The sequence below is a fragment of the Lepidochelys olivacea genome (genome assembly GCF_965140295.1).
Source record: "Lepidochelys olivacea isolate rLepOli2 genome assembly, chromosome: 2".
NCBI lineage: Eukaryota > Metazoa > Chordata > Testudines > Cheloniidae > Lepidochelys > Lepidochelys olivacea.
Window position 1 is genome coordinate 18,234,786 of NC_140412.1, and position 23,718 is coordinate 18,258,503.

The window sequence follows — 23,718 nt, forward strand, 5'->3', positions numbered from 1 at the left end:
TATCCATTTGGGAGGGTTTTAAACCTTCCCCTAAAGCAGAGGTGGACAAACTATGGCCCGCAGGCCACATCTGCCCCACGGGACCGTCCTGCCCGGCCCTTGAGCTCCCTGCCAGGGAGGCTAGCCCCCGGTCCCTCCCCCACGATGCCCCCTCGCCCGCAGCCTCAGCTCGCCGGGCCACCAGCGCGGGAGGGGGCTGTACTGTGGGGGCAGGGGAGAGCAGGAAGGGAGGCTCACCTGCAGGCACAAGGAAGCAGGCGGGCGGTGCGGGAGCGGAGCGAACGTGGGCGGAGGACTCAGGAGGAGCAGCAGGCGGCCACCCAGCTGCCCAGAGAGAAGCAGCGCTTTGCAGGGGAAACCGCCGCTTCTCTCTGGCTGTGCAACTGCCCCTGCTCCTCCTGAGTCCTCCGCCTGTGTTCACAGGGCCGCATTCCAAAAGGGGCTTTAGAGAGGGGGTTAGATAGGGGGTGGGGCCCCGGGGGGCCTGTTGGGGAGCGGGGAAGTGGATAGGGGTCGGGGCAATCAGGGAGCAGGGGGGTGGGGTCCTGGGGGGCCTGTCAGGGGGCGGGGGGGTGGATAGGGGTTGGGGTAGTCAGGGGACAGGGAACAAGGGGGGTTAGATGGGGGGGAACGGGGGGGCAGTTAGGGACGGGGGTCTCGGGAGAGGGCAGTCGGGGCCAAGGAGCAGGGCGGGGTTGATGGGTCAGGGGCTCTGAGGGGGGCAGTCGCGGGCGGGAAGTGGGAGGGGGCGGATAGGGTTAGGGTTTGGGGAGGCGCAGCCTTCCCTACCTGGCCCTCCATACAGTTTTGGAACCCAGATGTGGCCCTCAGGCCAAAAAGTTTGCCCACCCCTGCTCTAAAGCATTGATTAGCCACCAAAGGAAACAGGTTACTGGACTCAATGGACCAATGGGACACCTAGAATGTAAAGGAGAATCTAAGCATTCAACTTTTTAAAAATGAAATTTAGCCTTTTTATTACAAAGACAGCTTTGAAACTGTAAACCAATGACCAGGTCTGTAAAAATCAATGGAAAGCTTTAACAAAGCATTCTCCCAGGGATTATTCTCTCCTACAGTTGCGCGTGGCTGGATTTTTGGGGTAGGGTGAAAGCTCATGGTCACAGGTCCCTTGACTTTTTTGTGGGGGAGTTCATTTCTGTTTAGTTCAGTTTCCGAATCTAGTAGAGGGAGGAGGAGAGTGCCACACAAGCTACCATTACGAATGCTGAAAACTCTTTTGCTAAGCTGGTCTAAAAGAGAGATATCTCTACAGCATGAGAGAGAGAGAGTGTGGTCTGGTGAACGAGGCACAACACTGAGTCCAAGGGACTTCTACAGTCCAATACAGGCTCTGACACTTACTGTTTCTTTGATATTGGTAAAGTCACTTAATTGCCTTAGTTTCTCCATCTTCAAAATGGACTTAATAATAATTGTCTAGTTGAAAGGGAGCTGAGAAACATGTTACTAAAATTAAAGTTTGAAAATTGCTGTGGTGCTAAACATTTCCTGGAATGTATAAAACAAATCCTCCAATCACCGAGGGCTTGGTCATCCCCAGTTCTTTGTTGTTCCCAATGCATATTACACACATGGGTACACATGGGCACCATGCGCCTGAGTCTGAAAATTCTTCAAATCAGAGTCCGTTAACCTGTACATATGCAGTAGCTCTCCTTGTGTCCTGACCGAGGGTATAAGAGACAGTGCTGGTCGATGCCTTTCCAGTTCCTTCTTACCACCCCGTGTTCTGGGTCAGATTAGTGTCCTCCTTCACTCTATTGCATAAACTGCAAAGAAAGAAAATACTTGTAAATAGTTATATAGCTTATCTTACTAGTTAGTAGTTAGTTAGCATGGAGTAATTTCTTTCACCCAGTTGGGGAACCCCTCCCTGGCTCCGGGACTACGCTCAGAATCCCAGAATTCAAGAATGCATCTCTTGCCTTCACTCCTTCTCCATCAGTGAGTAACATCAATGGTGCCTGTACTGTCTGGGTGAGGCACATATCTCTGCAAAGTGCAGTATCTGTTGCTTCTTCCTGCCCAGAACTCAAGAAGCCCAGGAGCTTCACCTATGAAAGCACTTGCTGGAGAAGGCCCCTCTCCAATCTGGGCCAGGGAGACCCTCCCTGTACATCAGCCTCAACTGACCAGCAGTGCCCCTCCAAACGTGTGCCTTGGAGCGGAGCCTTCAGCATTTCAGTCCAAGGATTCTTCTTCCAGAGGGCAGTCTGATGGGCACAAGGATAGATCCTCTTTGAGGACTGTCCATAAGAAGTGCGATTTCTCCCTGAGCCTGTCCAGGTCATCTGAGATGTCACATATGGAACCCAAGGAACCAGCTCCACTGAAGACCACCAGATTGGAGGGTAAGGTGCATAAAAAGAAAGATCTGTCAGTTCTATCAGTCACCTTGGTACCGAAGCACAAGGAGAGATGTTTGCCAGTTCTGTCTATGAGTACTGGTCTGTGTTGGTACTGCCTCATTCTTCTAAAGATCATCCAGCTGCTGCAGATTCACCGGACTTGACTGTTGGAACCCTTCAGAAACCAAGCCGTATGGAGGTGTACATAACACTATGGATAAAGGAGGAATATATCCTTCAGTCTTCACTTCTTTCCAGTCCTGCCCTCCTGAGGAATCTCCTTATTCTGGAGAAGGAGTCTATATCAATGTCCCAGAAACATCTGGTAGGAATGCCCTGGTGCCAACGGTGCCACCTCTATTGAAGGAACAGTTCTCGGACTTGGATGAGTCAGTGGAGGTAGCCACACTGGTATCTCCATGGAGATACTCTATCCCTGACAGACAGTCTAGGGGTTATGCTTGCCATTTCTCTGGGTACAGTCCCCCCAGCCCAGGGACCACTGGTACCATTTCCCTTGGGATCCCTTGCAATCAATCAATCAATCCCTCTTTCTGGCCTTTCTGTGGGATCCCTATGGCAAGTGTCCAGGCTCCTCTCAGAGTCATACTGCTCCTCTCCCTCTTGCAAACCAGTTACATCAGTGTACGAGGATGAAGAGCCAGAGCCAGAGCCGCAGGTACCAGTGATTCCGATGGGTGCCTCTTCATCATTCCCGGACAATGCGGTCACTCGTTCGCCTTCTCTGGTGGATGACCACTGGCAGAACCAGGAGCTGTTACAAAGAGTTACCAATGACCTAGAGATCCCATTAGAGGAGGTCCAGGACCTGCAACGCCCGCTTCTGGACATCTTGCAATCTCAGGGACCGAGTAAGGTGGATCTTCCGAGCAATATGGCACGCTCCAGAATCCTGTGCCCCTACACAGAAAAGAGCCAAAGGAGCTGAATTTTTATTTTTCCCATCCTGCCCCCAGTGCATGGGTGGTACAGGCAGCTACAAAAAGAGCTTGTTCACACTATCAAAGGGCCACCCTGACAGATAAAGGTTCTGAGACTCGACCTCCTGAAAAGCAATGCTTTTTTTATTGCTGCCCCACTTTCCCGGCATGCTCACCGGTTCTTTCAGACTGTATTCTTTCACATTGCAGTGTCTCCGTTCTTCATATAGAATCTTTCTTTCTGTGTAATCCTTGCTGCATTCTCACAGCAGATGCTCAACTGTTTCTTGGATTTTGCATGTGTCGCACAACCCATCTTTGTGCTTGTTTAGTAAATATAAATTACCGTTCAGGTCACGGAGAACTGCTAGTACTCTAAATATAGTTACTTCATTTCTTCTTCTATCATAGCTGTTGAGTATTCCATTATCCTCAAGTTCAGAACACATTTCATTGAACCTTCATCCTTTCTTCTCCATAGTGCTTGCCATTCCTTCTTAAGGTCTCTCTTCACCAAACTTTTGAATTCTTGTTTGCTCTTTATATCAACCGCCACATTTTAAGGCATTTTTTGCTGCCTTATGGCCATTTTATTGGCCAGTATCCCAACATGTGCTGGAATCAACACTATTTCTATATGTATATCTAATTACACAATCTCAATAATTAAGAACAATATTTAATTGATTAAGTCATTCCTGCCTTTCGAGATTCCCTTTCTAATCACCATTATACCCGATAAACAGTCATCATTGAGTATACATCCCTTATTCAGGTCAGTGCCAACAGTGTGCCCACCAAATCAGCTGTCATAATGGCACTAAATTGTGTAGTCTCAGATCTCTTAATTACAAATTCAAAGATACAAAAGGCCTTTACCACTCTACCTGTGTTGTCATCTCTAGAACTGTCAGTATAGATTTGGCAATGCTGACCCCATTTACCATGTATAAACTCATAAATCTTCGTAGTCATTTTTTAAGGTCTTGCTCTTCCACAATTGGAGGGATAACCATCCAGCTACAGTTTGATTTCCCATGACTAAAAATTTTAATTTCTTCCCGACCTCCATCTTCAGCCAAGTCTTTTACCCAGCTTTTGACCCTGTTAGTATGTGGGAATTTGTGGTGTCCAGTTACTTCTTGTCTACTTAATTCCCAGCAGTCCTTGTGTATTTATTTAGTACTCTTATCTTCACCATTTCCATTAGATTTAACCTTTTGGGTAATGGTTAACCATCGCATCCTTAAATTTATAAGCATTTTCTCCAGTTGCTACTTGCAGCACACACAGCAGAGTCATAATACTCACACCACCTGGGATTCACAGAGCTTGGGCTTGGATTGGTTCTAACTTTTTTCAGTGTTGATTTAGAAGCTCAATTAAAGGTTTAGAAGCCATAATCTATAACTGGACTTATTAATGCCTTACACAGCATCAGCATGTTTGTATCTGTGCCCTAGTTGTTCCCACCAATACTTTAAAGCAGATTCATCCTATCTTTTCATTTAGTCTTGATGTTATCTATATGACCCTTCTAAGTTAGTGTGCCATCGAACGTAACTCTTAAGAATGTAAAATTTTGAACTACTCATATCTTTTCTGTATAGAGATATAGGTTCCACTTTTCCCCAATCTTCCTATTTTGTGAAGAACATTCCCTTTGTTCTAGGAAGAGAAATCTTAAATCCCCAAGTATCTCCCCATCCTGAAATCCTTTTGAGTGCCTCACTGGTTTTCTGCACAACATCTTAGGTCCTCTGCACAGTCATCTGTAAATGAAGTAATACCTATTCCTGCCCATATACTTTCTGGGAGATCCTTAATCGTAATGTTAAACGGAGTGGGGCTGATGGCACTCCATAGGGGAGTGTTGTTAAGTAAGTTTATAACTATCCAACAAAGCTGCCCCCACCCTGACTTATATGGTTCTGTCACTTATTATCCACCAGAACATTCTTCCTCTTATTCCGATTGTGGTTAGTTTATACAACAAGCCTTCCCTCCATAGCCATCCCTTCCAATCATATACACTTTCAATGTCCAAAAAGACAGCTATCTGTTCATGTTTTTTGTATTGCTGTTTCTATTACAACATGATCAACTGTGCATCTTCCTGTCCTGAAACCACTTTGTACACAGTTTATAGTTTCTTTTTTTTCCAAGTAAGCTACTCATCTCTCATCCTTTCCATAATTTTCCCCACACACGGTGAGGCTATATGCATCAGGTCTTGTGTGTAATTTGCCAGGTTTTCCTATCCTTGTAGCCACTGCTTCCTTCCCTTCTGCTAGTAGTATTCCTTTTCCACATATATTATTATATAACTTAAATAAAACTCTTAAACTCCTTTCTGGTAGATGCTTAAGCATTGCATTACACATACTATCTTTTTACCGAGAGCTGTATTTTTCTTTTGTCTATAGTTCTTTTTGAGTTCCTGTATGCTGAAATTTTCATTCAATGCCTCATCTTTATAGTCTACCCAGCCATGTAAAAGCTCACAATTTTCTTCAGCAAACATTTGTTTTTGTTCACAAAACTCTTTTACTTTGATTTCTATCACTACTAACTTTTTGGAACTTTTTTGCTAAAATGTCCGCTTTTCCTATGTTAGAACTTTCAACTTTATCATTTGCTAGAAGACCAGGTATACATTTGTTTTTACTCCATATCCCATTCATTATTTTAAACTTTCTTATATATATATCTGAAACCTTGAAATCTTTGTTCATTTTCCCACAATACTCTTTCTTTGCCTTTTTAATAATTCTTTGTGCCACTGCTCTACATCTGTTATAGTTCATTAAGTTCTTGCTATTCATTGTACTTTTTTGTTAGTTTATTTGACTTATTTATTTCTTTAAATGCTGCTTTACAATCTTCATTCCATCAGGGAACTAGATTTCTGAGTTTGTGGCAATTCAATGTCTTCCATATCATTAGGTTGGTTGTTGCTATAACTCCCTTAATTATATTATCATGAAATTCCTCTAGGTTATCACTTATTCAATTGGTACTTAGATACTCAGCACATTTACTCTTAACGAGTCTCCAATTTGCTTTTCTAAGGCTCCAGGTAAGAATTCCTTCAGTGTTTTCAATGTTACCTTGGCCTTTATATGTAATTAGCATAGGAAAGTGATCACTTCCCATTCCATCTTCTTTATAGGTTTCCCAGCTGCATTTACTTGCTACATTGCTTGTTGCAATTCCCAAATCTAAACATGAAAAGGTTCCATCCACCTTTTGAGCAATACCAGGTTGTGCATGGCAGTGAACCGTTCCAAGCTTTTGCCATTATAAGCAGTTTTCCTGCTTCCTGATAATTCATTATGGCTATTAAAGTCTCCACAAATAACATACAGGTCTTTGACACCATTAACTAACTCTTCCAATTCTAGAGTGCCTAGGTTTTACATGGATTGTAAACATTAAAGATTCGTATAAGGGTGCTGTTACTCTGCAGAGGTATCTCAAAACTTACATTCTGTAATTCTGTGTCAGTATAACTAAGACCTTCCTTTATAAGTATACAGATCCCTCCTCCTCTTCTTATTTCTCTGTCACATCTGATTACATCATATCCTGGCAGCCTAAACACACATTTTCACTAACCATGTTTCTTGTACACATATCACGTTAAATATGTTTCCATTTCAAAACCAGCTTTCTTTCATTCCTGACCATGTGTGTTTAAACTATGTGCATTCCAGCAGAAAACATTAGAATGATGCTGTTTAAACTACTTTATTGCCGTCATTTAAAATTGCATGAATGCAGTCTATCGAGAGATTGCCTATATGCAAATATTTTTCTGCTACTTTTGTTATTTTTATTTTCAGTCTCCTTCTCTCGCTGTAAAGTGAGGTTTATCATTTCCAGTCATAAATGCTATACATTTCTCTTTGCCTGTAAACAATACATCTTCATCTGTCCCTTTTATATGATCTTTTCTGCTCTGAACTGCATGTGGTTCTGCCAGTAGCTTTTTTCCACACTGGTATTTTCTTCCTTCTCTACATTCCACTGTGAATATATTTTGGTAGCTTCTGCACAGCATTTCTTTTTGATAGTTTTAGCTTTGTGTAGCTCTAGCTTTTTCCGCTGCTACAAACCCTTCGTATACTGTACTGTGCTTATCCCTACAATGGCTGCATTGTAGTTCTGTTCCTTCCATGCAGCTCTCATACGAGTGTTCTCCTCTACATTTAGCACACCTCGTTTCCCCCATACAGACAGCCACCACATGCCCAAACCTTTGACATTTATAACATCTCAAAGGGGCCAGCAAATATGATTTAACCCAGAAGGGTTGATATCCTATACTCACCTTACTGTGTAAGCACTGCACCTTTAAATACTACTCAGACAGCTGTGGATGGTTTTGTGTTCTCTCTTTCTGCTAATCAGTCACTTAACAAACAGCATTTGGTCCTTGTCTATAGCCCTTTTAATTTCATCCTCAGCCATGTTTGGGGGAGCCCCATATATTACCCCTCGTGTTTCTGTCACAAATTTAGGTTGCTGGCAAATTACTTTTTATTTTCCCTGAAAGTGTAGCTTTAAGAAGTTTCTCAGCCTGTTCCTTATGTGCAGATCCTGTTAATAGATCTCCAGCCTGCATTCTTTTAGCTCGTAATAACTCTCTACTACTTTGCCTAATCCAATCTACTGTTTTCAAAGGATTAACATCTTCTATCTTTACATCTTCAGCTAGTGATTTGATAAGGATAAAATGTTGATCCTTTTTCCTTATTCTCTTTTCCATCCCTGTCTCCTCCCTCTTCTTAGAATTGTAGAACCGTAGGACTAGAAAGGACCACAAGTGTTGTCTAGTCTAACTCCCTGCCAAGATGCCAAGATCCAAGTCAGGTGGCTATCCAACCTCTTTTTGAAAACCTCTTCCACAACCTCCCTAGGCAGTCTTTCATTGGCCTACTGTTCTTACAGTTAGGAAGTTTTTCCTGTGATTTAATCTAAATCTGCTAGGCTGTAGTTTGAACTCATTGCCTCTTGTCCTGCCCTCTCTGGCAAGACAGAACAACTTTTCTCCATCATTTTATAGCAGCCTTTCAAGTATTTAAAGACCACTATCATGTCCCCCCTTAATCTCCTCTTTTCCAAACTAAACATACCCACTTCCTTCAGCCTTTGCTCCTTCCTTTGATCATCTTTGTCCCTCTCCCCTGCATCCTTTCCAGTTTCTCTATATCCTTTCTGTAGATTGGTGACCATAGTTAGACACAGTACTCCAGCTGAGGCATAACCAGCACCGAATAGAGTGGTACTATCACCTCCCGTGACTTGCATGCTTTGCCTCGATTAATGGACCCTAAAATTGCATTTGCTTTTTTTTTTTTTGCAACTACACATCCCCCCTATCCACCAAACCAGTTACACTGTCAAAGGAGGAAATCAAGCTGGTTTGGCATGATTTGTTCTTAGTAAATCTATGCTGGATGCTAGTGATTACCCCTTCACCCTTCAGGTATTCACAAATGGAATGTCTTATTCATCTAGTAGCTTCCTAGTATTGAGGTCTATAATTCCCTGGCTCCTCCCTTTTCCCCTGTTTGAAAGATGGGCACTATGTTAGCCCTTCTCCAGTCTTGCAGGACTTCTCCTGTCATCCATGAGTTTGCAAATATTATTGCCAGTGGCGCCAAGATTTCTTCAACTATTTCCTTCAGCACCATGGGGTGAATAGCATGATGCCCCGCTGACTTGAATTCGTTCAAATTAGTCAGAAGATCTCTGACATGTTCTTTTCTTATCCCAATCTGCATCCCTTCCCCTTTATTGTCTATGGTAACTTTTGCGTCATCCAGTTGTATGTTGTTTTTTGTGAGAAGACTGAAGCAAAGTAGGCATTTAACAGCTCTGCCTTCCTATCATCTTCTGTTACCAGCTCTCTAATGTCATCTCTAACATTTCTTGCCATTTGTAACTCATTCTTTGCCTTGGCTTTCCTGATTTTGTCCCGACATACTTGCGCTATTCCCCTGAATACTTCCTTGGTGACATGCCCCTCCTTCCATTTCCTGTATGTATCCCTTTTGGTTTTTAGATAGCTAAAAAGCTCCTTCTGCAGCCACTTTGGCGCCCTGTGGCTCTTCTTATCTTTCCTTTGCACAGGAATAGCTTGATGTTCAGCCTCTAATATTACATCTTTCATGAACTGCTTCGACTCCTTCTCTTCCTAATTGGTCTTTCCGTGGGACTTTGCCTACTACTTCTCTGAGTTGGTTGAAATCCACCTTTTTTAAGTCCAGTGTCCTTGTTTTGCTGTTCTCATGTCCTCCCTTCCAAAGGATCTTGCATTCTATAGTTCACGATCACTTCTTTCCAAGTTCCCGATCACCTTCACATTTGCAACTAATTTATCCCTGTTGGTCAACACCAGATCCAAAATGGATGACTCCCTACTTGTTTCCACAACTTTCTAATTCAGAAAGTTGTCCCCTACACAGGACATAATATGTGTTGCTGTAATAGTCTGCCACAGATATCAGGGAAGTTAAAATCCCCCATTAATATTAGCTCATGTGTGTTAGCTATCTTGTTACCAGCTTGTAGAATGCCCCGTCCACTTCCTCTTCTTGATTTGGTAGTCTATAATAGACCCCCCCCCCACCATGACATCACTATTATTCTTTTCCCTTTTTATCCTCACCCAGAGACTCTCAGTAGGTCTGTCGCTCACTTCCTCTTGGACCGCGGAGCAAGTGTATGCATTCTTGATGTACAGCACAATGCTTCCTCCTTTTTTCCCCCATACCTATCCTTCTGGAACAAGCTATTTCTCTCAGTGCTGGTACTCCAATCATGGGAGTAGTCCCACCAAGTCTCTGAAGTGCCAATAAGTCATAATTGATTTTCTTCAAATACCATGACTTCCAGTTCATCCTGCCTGTTCTCCATACTCCTTGCATTGGTATATAGGCATCGAAGATATTTTGCAGACTGTCCTGTTGCTTTTCTTCTTGCCTCTCTAGTGTGGTTGTGATTTCTAGTCCCTTCTCTAGAACTTAAGACCTTCCCCTTGATTTCATTACTTAAGCCTAGATGCGCACTGGCTGGATTTTTGTCACCATCCCCCATAAAACCTAGTTTAAAGCTCTCCTTATCAGGTTAGCCAGACGATGTCCAAAGATGTTCTTCCCAGTATTTGATAGATGCTGCCTATCCCAGCACAGTAATCCTCTTTCCTGGAACATCAGCTTATTGTCAAAGAAGCCAAAGCCCTTTTGCCAACACCACCTGCATAGCCATGCATTTACTTCCACGATTTGACAGTCCCTGCCTAGGCCTTTTCTTCAACAGGGAAGATGAATGAGAATACCACTTGCATCCCAAACTCTTTTATCCTCCTTCCCGGAGCCATGTAGTCTTCAAATACTGATATTTCTATTCTTTTTATTTTCTTCTTCCAAATCTGAAGCCACACCTCATCCCTTTCTGCTTCTCCCATATTTTCCCTACATAACCTCTAACCTTTCCCTCTCAGCCTGTGTTTCCAGCTCTGGTCAGCCTCCAGCCTCAGCCTCTTTCTGGTCACAGCTTCATCTCTTTATGCAGACCCAACCTGCTCCTTCCGAGCTGAACTTCATCTTCCATTTGCTTTCCTCCATATGCAGCCTATAAGGTTAATTGACCTCATTTAACCTGCTCTGCCTTGTCCCATACATGCTTCCATACATTCCAGGATTTTTTTTTTCTTTTTTAAATATTGGCATTTGTCAGCTACACACAGATTCAGCACAAGCAGCTGGACTCCACTTCCACAGCAGGGTTAGGGAGGCCTAAAGGATTCCCACCACACACACACTCTACAAACACAGCTAGCTCACAATGCATAGTGTATAATAATCTTCTTACTGAACTCAATGGGACGACATACATGCTTTAAGGTAGGCGTTAGTACACTGATAAATTGAGTCTTATGCAGGCCCCCTTAAGGTCCACATTTTGTGATCCCTCTAGTGACACAGATGAACACTTAATCACAGAAGAAATCTCACGGTCATCCACGGGACTTCTTGTACAGCAGCAGTGTGCTGCTTGATGTGAGTAAGTGTATACTGAAATGATTTCTCTTTTCTAGTCCCCAGCCCCTATGTAGCCCAAGATTTAACTTGGCAGCTCTTAAGGTTCTGAGTGGCATTTAGTTCAGCTGTTTACTATCCTATCTTAGCAACCTACCAACAAAAACTCCCAAATGTCAAAACCATGAAAATAATGGAATTCATTACTCCCCTGGCAAAAAGAAAACTTTTATAATCTACAATATGTTACTTTGTAATATTTTATATTCATGTAACAACTCTCATCCAAGAAGATCAAAGCTCTTCCAAACATCAATGAACTAAGCCTCCCAATATCATTCAGATGGAGATGCATAATATAGCATTCATGGTAGTGCATCCTATAGATAAGATTGGTATGGAAGTTCCTTTATACATTTTTTTGTTAAATTTCTCCATAATTTTCTGAAAAGATTTTCTTTGGGGGTTGAAGCATTCAATGTTTGATCTTAGTCCAAAGGTTACCTTAAATATATACATGTGTTTTTTCCACTGTGGGGGGAGACTAATAACTTAAATAGGAATTAACGTTAAGTCTGAAATATTAGCTGTCTAGATTAGTTTATATGAAAGCGCGAAGATATCCCAAAGTTATATGCAATGGAACAATTGCTTTTTGGCTTGGACAGTCAGAAATTCTGTTATGGTGTCTCATTTTGATTTTCTAAACCCCTACTCTTGCCTCTGTGAAAACACTACATGTTTCTCATGTTATCCTCAGCTACTTGGAGTGGTTCTGAAGGTTGCAGGGAAGGTGGAGACAGGGATTACTTAAGGAATGGCTAAAGGCACTTGAAACCTGCTTTATAATGCATTACTATTTATTTATTTATTACTACAGCATCATGTGTGCATGGCTCTTTACAGACAGATATGAGAGGTCCCTGCCCCAGAGTGCTTACAATCTAAAAGCCTGACTCAGAGTCCATAGACGTCAATGTAAAGGCTCTTGTTGACTTTGAAAGAGTTTGGATCAGGCTCTAAGAGCCTCATTATGTTTTCCTTACTTAAGTTGATTCATATCTTACTGTACAAGTACTCACTTTGATTTCAAGGGGACTAGTTATGGAGTAGGGGAAAACTCAACATAAGGTTGGGCACAGACACAAAGAAGAGGGCGGAAGGGATGTAAAAACTGTCTTTTGTTTAAGTCTGCCACATGTTTTGTATTACCAGGAATTTGGGGGGTATAGATATCATATAACACTACAGTTTTTGTATGTATATTAAAAGAGAGGATGGTCAGCAATACAAAGCTATCCAAAAGATGTGCGATTCTAGGTGGGATTCCAAGTTGGAGAGTGGAATTGGTTGACAAACAGGTGGAGGGAGACCTAGGGGGCAGCATGAAAAAGAGACAGATGCTAGTGGGAGAAGACTCAGAAAGGCTCAGAGAGGTAGAATGGGTTGGCAGAGTGTAATACACAAGCATGGGTGTAGTCAAAATATGGTCCTGTGGTTAAGGCTATATCTACACTACAAATTACTTTGATATAACTTACATCGCTCAGAGGTGTGAAAAATCCACACCCCCAAGGAACATACCTTATACCGACCTAAATGGTGTGGACAGCACTATGTCAGTGGGAGAGCTTCTCCTAATGACATAGCTAACACCTCTCACGGAGATAGGTGTTATTACACCGATAGGAGAGGTTTCTCCTATCGGCTTAGAGCATTGGCGCAGCTGCTGTAGTGTAAACATAGCCTAAGTGTGAGGAAATCTGGGTTCCGTTCCTGGTTCTGTTACAGGCTCCTTGTGTGACCTTGAACTCCCTGGAGATTAATTAGGGGTAATACTTCTGTACTTCAAAGGGGGCTTTGTGAGGATACATTCATTAATATTTGTGGGGTGTTCAAATAGTGTGGCAATGTGGGGACCATATTAGCACTTAAATAGTGGGAGCTGAGGGCAGAAATATGTAGTTTGCTTCATTGCAGAGCTGCTGTCACAGAGTAAAAATGTCATGGCAGGAGGACCATGGGAACCTGCAATTCAGACTCCCCTAATTTTTCATAAGGGAGCAAAATTACCTTGTACGTGGCTGCAGATGGCTCTAATTGGCTCTAATTTTTATAATGTCTGTCCCACAAAGACACTTAGGAAATTACTGCTATTGAATTCAGCCCATAATATCTGTTTTAATATTACAAATCAGTGGGGGAAGTTATGCAACATCCAGGTTGGTGGTACTCATCTACAATGCATGTAGAGTATGCAGGCCTATTTTCTACAGACTCTACATGGAGTAAATCATTATACTGTTATTGGCCTGACCATGGTAGAGAGTGATTCTGGCAGAGCAGGTGTTATCTCTTGCCAAGGCCGTTAGGCTTCACTGAACACTGACAAATGCATAGCTGGAAACCAGTCTGGCTCACCTGCATATTAGTATTGTTAAAACAGATAGAGTTATAAGAATGTATTTAATGGTTAGCCTTTATGAAATGCTTGTAGGATGCTGCATTTATTAAATATAACCTGATAACATGGGGTACAGATGTTATAAGTAAGAGTAAGTGTCTGCTCTGTAACTATAAGAGGTGTTTGTTGTTAAAACTGTAAACCCCCACCATCAGGAGAGAAGCATTACCAACTGTGAAACACTAGTCTGCCACAAGAATTGTCATCTCCTCTCTAACAAAGGAAGGCCCCCTATACACCAGAGAAGCCATTGTGGAACATCAGTGGACAAAAGACTTGTTGACTGCTCCTCACCACCTATGAAGAGGAGACATGCACAAACACTTGTCCCATCAGCTTGAGCTCTGTAGGAAGGGACTAAGAAGAAATTGTTACCCTATGCTGCATGGACTTTAGGAAGAGGACAAGATTTCTAAGCATATGCAAAGGATCCCCCCAGCTGTTTAGCTTGGGTAGTCCTAAAGGACATATAGAGTTTACTCATTACAGCAGCTTCTATTACTTCTTGAAACCTAAGACTGTCACTCATTTATGTAATATATGTTTACTTGCTTTAATCTTGTAAATAACTCTCATTTCTTTTTCCTAGTTAATAAACCTTTAGGTAATTTATTATAGGATTGGCTACAAGTCTTGTCTTTGAAAGATAATGACCTGGGATAAGTGACTGATCCTTGCTACTGGAAGTAACCTGAATATTGTGGTGATGATTTTTTTTTTTTTTTGGTGTAAGGGCCATCTAGCACAAACACAAGCTTGCCTAGGTGGCAAGATAGATTGGAGTACCCAAGGGAACTTCCTGTGACTCCATGTTAAGGCTGTTACAGAGCTTGAGAAGTATCACACTTGATACTTGGCTGGTGAAATCTAATTATAGAACACACAACCAATTTGGGGTTTGTGCTCTGCTTCCTAACAGTCTGCCCTGAGGTTGGCACTCACGGTCATGAGCCACTCCAAGACAGCTTGACAGAGGGGAAACATCCTGATTTATTATTAACCTCTCATTGGATATAAGAAGTGAATTCTAAGTTACTTAAAATATTGGATTGCTGATGGCAGCCTTGTCATCACATATATAAAGTGCCATTCATGAGATTAATGAAAGCGCTTCAGAGATTTAAAGAAAGGAAGCAGACATACTGATGAGCTTCTGCCTCCAACAAAATGAAAATGCTTCTGTGAGCCCAAGAAATAGCTGAAGGATAGAGTAGGGACAGGTTGAAGAAAATAATTCTTATGTATATCAAAAAGAGATTTAAGTTGTGGATGGATACAACCATCCTGAAACCATCAGGCAAATAGTGGAAGGCAATGGCACTTGCTTTTCAAGAGTGGGAGAGTCCATTTCTCTAGATAATTATATGGATCTTTGTTATATATCTGAGTCCTTGAGCAAATCTGTCTTTGAATGGAATTGCAGAAAAACCCAACTGCAGTTGAACACCCTGACATTTCTATACAATATATGTTGTAATACTGTACTGATGTCTCAAAACCATGTTTTGGCTAATGATGATGCATGCATCACACTGTAGTGTCAGAATGCCCTCTGGGGTTATTTTGCGTCTTTTTGAGACTCCTTAATATGCTGATGATGAAGTGCTCTCCATTCCAAAAGTAACTGAGGATGTTAAAAAATAGCTACTAAAGTTTGCTCTGTCAGCCTAGTTTTAGTTCATTTAATGTGCACCATGTCAAATCTGTATTGTTCTAGTTTCTTAATCAAAATGTTATATGGCACTAAGTCAAATGAGTTACAGAAATCTCAGGATATGACATCAACACTTTTTAGGTGATATTAGAAGTTCAGGTTTCAGAGTAGCAGCCATGTTAGTCTGTATCTGCAAAATGAAAAGGAGCACTTGTGGCACCTTAGAGACTAACAAATTTATTTGAGCATAAGCTTTCGTGAGCTACAGCCAGTACCTCACGAAAGCTTATGCTCAAATAAATTTGTTAGTCTCTAAGGTGCCACAAGTACTCTTTTTCTTTTTACTAGAAGTTCAGTTGATAAAGACATTGTTACTTTGACAAGATCTATTTTGCATAAACCCATGTTGATTGGCATTAATTTTATTTAATTCCTTATTAATCAGGTCCCATGTCAACCATTCCATTATTTTGCCTGGAATCACTGTCAAGCTAACAGGCGTGTAATTACCTGGGTTGTCATATTTAACCTTTTAAAATTTTGGCACACCATTAGCTCTCTTAAAGTCTTCTGGAAGTTCCCTAATGTTCCAAGAGTTATTGAAAATCAATATTAACCATCCCACCTTGGACAGCTCAATTACAACTTTCAAATACTAGTTATCCAGAGCTGTTAACTTAAAAATGCCTGTAAATACCTACATGGGGAACAGAAATTTTATAATACAGGGCTCTTCATTCTAACAGACAAAGGCATAACAACAGATACAATGGCTGGAAGTTGAAACTAGATAAATTCAGGTTAGAAATAAGGTGCACATTTTTAACAGTGAGGGTACTTAACCATTGTAACAACTTACAAAGGGTTCTGGTGGATTCTCCATCACTGGAATTTTTAAATCAAGATTGGGTTTTTTTCTAAAAGATTTACCCTAGTTCAAACAGGAATTACATTAGGGAAGTCCTATGGCCTGTGTTATGCAGGGGGTCAGACAAGATAAGAATGGTCCCTTCTGGCTTTATAATCCACATAGAGGCAAGACATCGGGGGGGGAGCATGCAGGATCACATGCTTCTTGCAGATTTGCTGCTTGGCTTGTACATGGAGTGAGCATGCTCAGTAATATTGCTGAATATTGCCAGCTGCCCTCACTCTCTCCAACCCCACTATTGGCAGGCACGGGTGGTCTCTGAATCTATGAATAATATAACCTGCCTCCCAGCACTGTTTTTCTCTTTTTTTTCCATTTTTCCACTTCGTTCATTGGTGGGATCTCTTCTTCTTCTTGGGAACAGCTTCTTTATTGCACCATCAGGGAGCATTTGTGCAAAGGGAACAGTGGCTCCCAAACCATTGTTCCTGTTGCTGCGTGCTCCCCGTTGCTGTCCTGAATGCATCAGAGCAGGGACTCTGGGAGTGGCCCTGTGATCAGAGTTCTTATTGGATTATCTGACATCAGGCAGAAAGGACGGCCAGTCAGACCAGAAGCCTCCAGAAACTGCTCAACTCCCACTGTTCAAATAGCAATTAACATTAACGGGAGCTGTGTGTGCCCATCCAGGGGAGAACAGACTTTCCAACTGAGAACTTCATGTACTGCCTTGTTTTCAGGAAAGTGATAATGATGATTTTATTATTATTTATTTTAATTATTCAGTATTCAGCAGTGTGCAAATTAATTGAAGATTTTGATTTGTACAAAGTGCTGAGCACTCACATTTGCATTTGAGGTCAGACTGGAGCTGCTAGGTGTGCAGGACTTCTGAAAATCAGGTCCAAGGTCACTTGTACTCCCCACAAATACTCCTGTCTCTGCCTCAGTAAAATACATCAGAGTGCATGCTAGTAGTGTTATCCAAATCAGAGATTAAGGTGACGCTGAAGAACATCTGTTTGTTATATCTATCTTGGCTTGCACTGAGGGGACACAAAGAGAACAAATTTATGGCAGATTTTGCCATGAAATAAAAGGAATTTTCTTTCATCACACTGCCATTCGAGAACATGTGAGCTGTGACATGGATTGAGGATTTAATTCTTTGCTTTGGACATGAAAATAGCAGCACTGACCTTTATGAATTATATACATTTTTGTAATCTTTAAATTTGTAAGCCATGCTCTTCTACAGAATTTAGGTGCCAACAATAAGCTGGTTCCATGTAGTTCAAATAACCAGCTTATTTTTTTTTCATTTGCAGAAAATAAGATTTTTTCTCTCCTGTATTATCTTAAAGCTTCATAGTTTTCATACTATCACCCCAGTCGTTTTCTGTAAATTGCAGGAAGAAGCAGTACTTCCCAGCATTTACTGATAATGTAGTCTGTTTATACCCAAAGTACAAGGGCTATAATTACAACATGATCACATTATATATCAAGGTCAGAATTCTGTGATTCACTCTATTGTTTGGACATAAAGGGAGTTGATTTTCAGCCTGGTGGTGTACAACTACTATTATTGTTACATCAGTGACTGTAGAAACAATATTAACATTTGCTTGTTTCAGTTTTTATACTTAAGTTAACTTAGTTCAAACATTCCATGAAAATAGGCTGGTTAATATTTGCCCTAAAATATTAATTAGAGATGCAAAGTATATATGATGTTTGAGTTCTGTATTATTTTTGAAGGGAAAAAATCCAGAGCAAGTAATTAAATTACGTATGGATGATAACACATGGATTGTAAACAACCTCAAATGCACATAACCGAAGCGTAGAAACATATCTCTTGATCCTTTTCTCTCCTACACACAATCCCAAAGCTTCTTTCATGACTACCACTGCATACACTTGGCATGGCCTCTCAATTTATATATTCAAGTCTTATAATTCATCTGTATTTTCTACTACTTGATCAAATCTAACTGCCTCAAAGGACAGGACCACCACCACTTCAGTTGGAAGACTATCCTATGATCTAGAGTCTAAGACCTTGATTTAGCAAGGCATGTAAGTAGTACCATTGATTTCAGTCAAATTATTTGTATTTAAAGTTAGGTAAATGCTTAATTGCTTTCCTGAATTGGGTCCTAATGGAATTTACTATTGTCATTAGTACATCTTAACTGGTATGAAGTCTTAATTTATCTTTTTAATATCATTCCATTTCACTTAGTTACGGTCCCTTCTTTCATCTCTCCTTGAGCAATCCTCCTCCTCTTCTTGGAATCAGAGTCCCTCAGATACTTGTCGACTGTGATCATATCTCCCCTTAGCCGTTATTGTTGTCTAGCTATCCAGGGCATGTAAGCACATACATACCTTTGTGAATCTGACCCAAACTGATTTGTGCAAAGTCACACAGGAAGTCTATGGCAGATGAACAAGGGTCTCCCAAGCCTCTAGACTAATGCCTTATCCACTGCACTGTTTTTCCTCCCTTGCGCCAAGCTCTTATTGGAAGAGAAGGTTCAAGGTCTGGAGAAACAAGTATCAACCCTGCATTGCAAAAGAGAAACTGAAGATTTCCTGGACAGACGTCAGGATATGCTCTACGGGCACAAGATTCTGAAGATTCAGAACAGGCTGCGCAGCGGGGACAGAAGGACGGTGAAGAAATTTGGCAGTATGTGACCTCCAGAAAAAGAAAGGGGAGCGTCCATGTACCAGCAATGCAGATACAGGTAAGCAACCATTTTCATGTTCTCTCCACAGGTACTAATGCGGATAGTGGACTAGATGATACATCTGAGGGAAGGAAGCAGAAGGAAACTCCACCGGTTGGAAGGCATGAGATGCACTGTCTTAGGGAAGGGAGTTCCATGACCATCGCTCCCAAGAGAAGGAGGCAGGTGGTGGTGGTTGGGGACTCCCTCCTCGGGGACTGAGTCATCTATCTGCTGCCCCGACCAGGAAAACCGAGAAGTCTGCTGCTTGCCAGGAGCTAGGATTCACGATGTGACGGAGAGACTGCCAAGACTCATCAAGTCCTCAGATCGCTACCCCTTCCTACTTCTCCACGTGGGCACCAATGATACTGCCAAGAATGACCTTGAGCGGATCACTGTGGACTATGTGGCTCTGGGAAGAAGGATAAAGGAGTTTGAGGCGCAAATGGTGTTCTTGTCCATCCTCCCTGTGGAAGGAAAAGGCCTGGGTAGAGACCGTCGAATCATGGAAGTCAATGAATGGCTACGCAGGTGGTGTTGGAGAGAAGGCTTTGGATTCTTTGATCATGGGATGGTGTTCCAAGAAGGAGGAGTGCCAGGCAGAGACAGGCTCCACCTAACGAAGAGAGGGAAGAGCATCTTCGCAAGCAGGCTGGCTAACCTAGTGAAGAGGGCTTTAAACTAGGTTCACTGGGAGAAGGAGACCAAAGCCCTGAGGTAAGTGGGGAAGTGGGATACTGGGAGGAAGCACAAGCAGGAGAGTGTAAGATGGGAGGGCTCCTGCCTCATACTGAGAAAGTGGGACGATCAGCGAGTTATCTTAAGTGCCTATACACAAATGCAAGAAGTCTGGGAAATAAGCAGGGAGAACTGGAAGTCCTGGCACAGTCAAAGAATTATGATGTGATAGGAACAACAGAGACTTGGTGGGATAACTCATATGACTGGAGTACTGTGATGGATGGCTATAAACTGTTCAGGAAGGACATTCAGGGCAGAAAAGATGGGGGAGTTGCACTGTATGTAAGAGAGCAGTATGACTGCTCAGATCTCCGGTATGAAACTTCAGAAAAACCTGAGAGTCTCTGGATTAAGTTTAGAAGTGTGAGCAACAAGGGTGATGTCGTGGTGGGAGTCTGCTATAGATCACCAGACCAGAGGGATGAGGTAGACGAGGCTTTCTTCTGGCGACTAATGGAATTTACTCGATTGCAGGCCCTGGTTCTCATGGGAGACTTCAATCACCCTTATATCTGCTGGGAGAACAATACAGCGGTGCACAGACAATCCAGGAAGTTTAGGGGACAATTTCCTTGTGCCAGTGCTGGAGGAACCAACTAGGGGCAGAGCTCTTCTTGACCTGCTGCTCACAAACCGGGAAGAATTAGTAGGGGAAGCAAAAGTGGATGGGAACCTGGGAGGCAGTGACCATGAGATGGTCGAGTTCAGGATCCTGACACAAGGAAGAAAGGAGAGCAGCAGAATATAGACCCTGGACTTTAGAAAAGCAGACTTTGACTCCCTCAGGGAACTGATGGGCAGGATCCCCTGGGAGAATAACATGAGGGGGAAAGGAGTCCAGGAGAGCTGGCTGTATTTTGAAGAATCCTTATCGAGGTTACAGGGACAAACCATCCCGATGTAGAAAGAATAGTAAATATGGCAGGTGACCAGCTTGGCTTAACAATGAAATCCTTGCTGATCTTAAACACAAAATAGAAGCTTACAAGAGGTGGAAGATTGGACAAATGACCAGGGAGGAGTATAAAAATATTGCTCAGGCATGCAGGAGTGAAATCAGGAAGGCCAAATCACACTTGGAGTTACAGCTAGCAAGAGATGTTAAGAGTAACAAGAAGGGTTTCTTCAGGTATGTTGGCAACAAGAAGAAAGCCAAGGAAAGTGTGGGCCCCTTACTGAATGAGGGAGGCAACCTAGTGACAGAGGATGTGGAAAAAGCTAATGTACTCAATGCTTTTTTTGCCTCTGTCTTCACGAACAAGGTCAGCTCCCAGACTACTGCACTGGGCAGCACAGCATGGGGAGGAGGTGACCAGCTCTCTGTGGAGAAAGAAGTGGTTCGGGGACTATTTAAAAAAGCTGGACGAGCACAAGTCCATGGGGCCAGATGCACTGCATCCGAGAGTGCTGAAGGAGTTGGTGGATGGGATTGCAGAGCCATTGGCCATTATCTTTGAAAACTCATGGCAATCGGGGGAAGTCTCAGATGACTGGAAAAAAGCTAATGTAGTGCCCATCTTTAAAAAAGGGAAGAAGGAGGATCCGGGGAACTACAGGCTAGTCAGCCTCACCTCCGTCCCTGGAAAAATCATGGAGCAGGTCCTCAAGGAATCAATTCTGAAGCACTAGAGAAGAAAGTTATCAGGAACAGTCAGCATGGATTCACCAAGGGCAAGTCATGCCTGACTAATCTAATTGCCTTCTATGATGAGATAACTGGCTCTGTGGATGAGGGGAAAGCAGTGGACATGTTGTTCCTTGACTTTAGCAAAGCTTTTGATATGGTCTCCCACAGTATTCTTGCCAGCAAGTTAAAGAAGTATGGGCTGGATGAATGGACTCTAAGGTGGATAGAAATCTGGCTAGATCATTGGGTTCAACGGGTAGTGATCAATGGCTCCATGTCTAGTTGGCAGCCGGTATCAAGCGGAGTGCCCCAAGTCCTGGGGCTGGTTTTGTTCAATACCTTCATTAATGAACTGGAGGATGGCGTGGATTGCACCCTCAGCAAGTTTGCAGGTGACAATAAACTGGGAGGAGTGCTTAAAAAAAGGAGACTCACTGAATGAAGAAAGTATATTTATGATCAAGCAGTTAAAGGGTACCATAATGCATATGCACAAGGGGACCAAGGCGGCACTGGCTACCTTAAATGTGGCATTTCTTAATTTTTGAGAACTTGACTTCACAATTTAAATGCTCTTTTAACTTTATTTTAAGATTCGCCAAGTTTTTAAAAAAGCAAACTGAACCCCCACCCCCCTGGAGAAATTCCATCATGTGGCATCATACTGATAAGCATGTTTCATAGGCAAGATTGGAATCTTTATTTCCACCACACTGACCTCTGCCACTTGAGCTAATGGAGTAACTGGTAGCACTAAAGGGGGAGGAGCCACACACTTTGTCAGTGGGTTTCAGAAATATTTTATGACACCAGGGGAAGGGTGAGACTCAGGAATTTTTGGCTTCCGTTCCAGATTTTGAAGGGGAGTGCACTCTAGTGGGCACAGATTCATCTTGTTTCCCTGCAAGCTTGACTGTTTCTGCCCTGTTCCCTTCAACCTGTCCGTTTCTTCCATATCCTGGCTCCATGTCCAAGTCCCATTTTCCTTCCCCACACAGTCCCACTCTCCTTGCCAAGCAAGTCCTAGTTCCCCTCTCTTGGCTTCACATCAGATCTGTCTTTCCTCTTCCTCCTCCTTCTCCTACAGCTAGGTCCCAGACCTATTTTGCCCTTCAGGCTTCTCATCTAACCTCAGTTTCTACCTCCTCCCTGGCTTCTTGTCCCAGTCTCTCTGTCCATCCAGTCCCAGTCTCTTCTCCCCCCCCAAACTCCGAGTCTCACTAGCCACATTGTCCCAGTCTGCTCCTTTTCCTCCTCCTCTGATCTGGCTTTTGTCCCCTCAACAATCAAATCAGATGGTTCCTCCTCCACATTCCTGAGTGCAGGTGGAGTGGGAGGTGTCACTGAGAGCACAGAAGAGACAGACTCTCTGCTCTCAATTCCAGTCCCAGGCCTGGAACAGGTATTACAGGGAAAGTCTGGCTTAGCCCCTGTAGCCCCAGGATGGCACATGTGTAGTCCTGTCACAGGTAGGAACTGTGAGGGGATGGAGCATGCTTGGGTACTCTGTGGGGATGGCACATACACAGTCTGGCTAGCACTCGGAGCTTTGAGCATTAGGTGCTCAGAAAGGATGCAATATGTAGAAACTTTAGCAGCCAAAGTTAAGTATATGTCTACTAAATGTGCAAATTATGAATTTTCAGACCGTAATAACTTGGCCACATTTGGGCAGATTTTCACAGGCAGAGCACATTACTGACACAAATGCCATCACCACCACCACCCCTTCCCCTGTCAAATTTCAAGTCTACTCAAAAGCATAGAGGTGCTAGAAATTTTCAAAGGTCTCAAGAATTTTTTTAACAAGTGTGGTAGACCCAGACCAGTGGGGTACAGGAGTCTGGTCCTATTGGGAATCCAGGACGTGGGCGGGCAGAGCTCGTCCACTACAAAAGGATCCCCCCACAGCCTAAGGGGGAGATCCACAGGGCCTGGAGAACCAACTAATTACGGGGGACAACTAATGAAAAACAGGGACGGGAGTGCGGTCAAAGGGTCAAACGAAGGGAACCGGATGGGGACACCGAGCAGAGAACCCCGGACAGCGCCCACCGCTCCGCAAAGGCGTCAAGGGAGTCGGTGGACGCCGCCCAGAGGAACTCCGCTCGGAGGCGTGAACGGACAGAGGAGCGGAAATAGGCCCCGCAGTCGCAGGAGACTCCATCGGCCAACCTCCTCACCCTGGTTTTATAGATGGCCGCTTTAGCCAGGGCCAGGAGGAGGTTGACCAGGAGGTCCCGCGACTTAGTGGGGCCA

The 23,718-nt window shown here is 43.0% G+C and overlaps 1 protein-coding gene and 1 long non-coding RNA gene across 5 annotated transcripts in view; one reads left to right on the top strand and one right to left on the bottom strand.

Annotated features, from left to right (window-relative positions):
* The window catches only part of ASAP1 (ArfGAP with SH3 domain, ankyrin repeat and PH domain 1), a 368,734-nt gene that overhangs the window by 60,796 nt on the left and 284,220 nt on the right, over positions 1-23,718 (top strand). The window lies entirely within an intron of this gene.
* The window catches only part of LOC311515977, a 38,717-nt gene continuing 16,000 nt past the window's right edge, over positions 1,002-23,718 (bottom strand). For both annotated transcript variants that reach the window (XR_014710281.1, XR_014710282.1), the window contains one exon: positions 1,002-1,793. This is a non-coding gene — a long non-coding RNA (uncharacterized lncRNA). The remainder of the gene's footprint in view (positions 1,794-23,718) is intronic.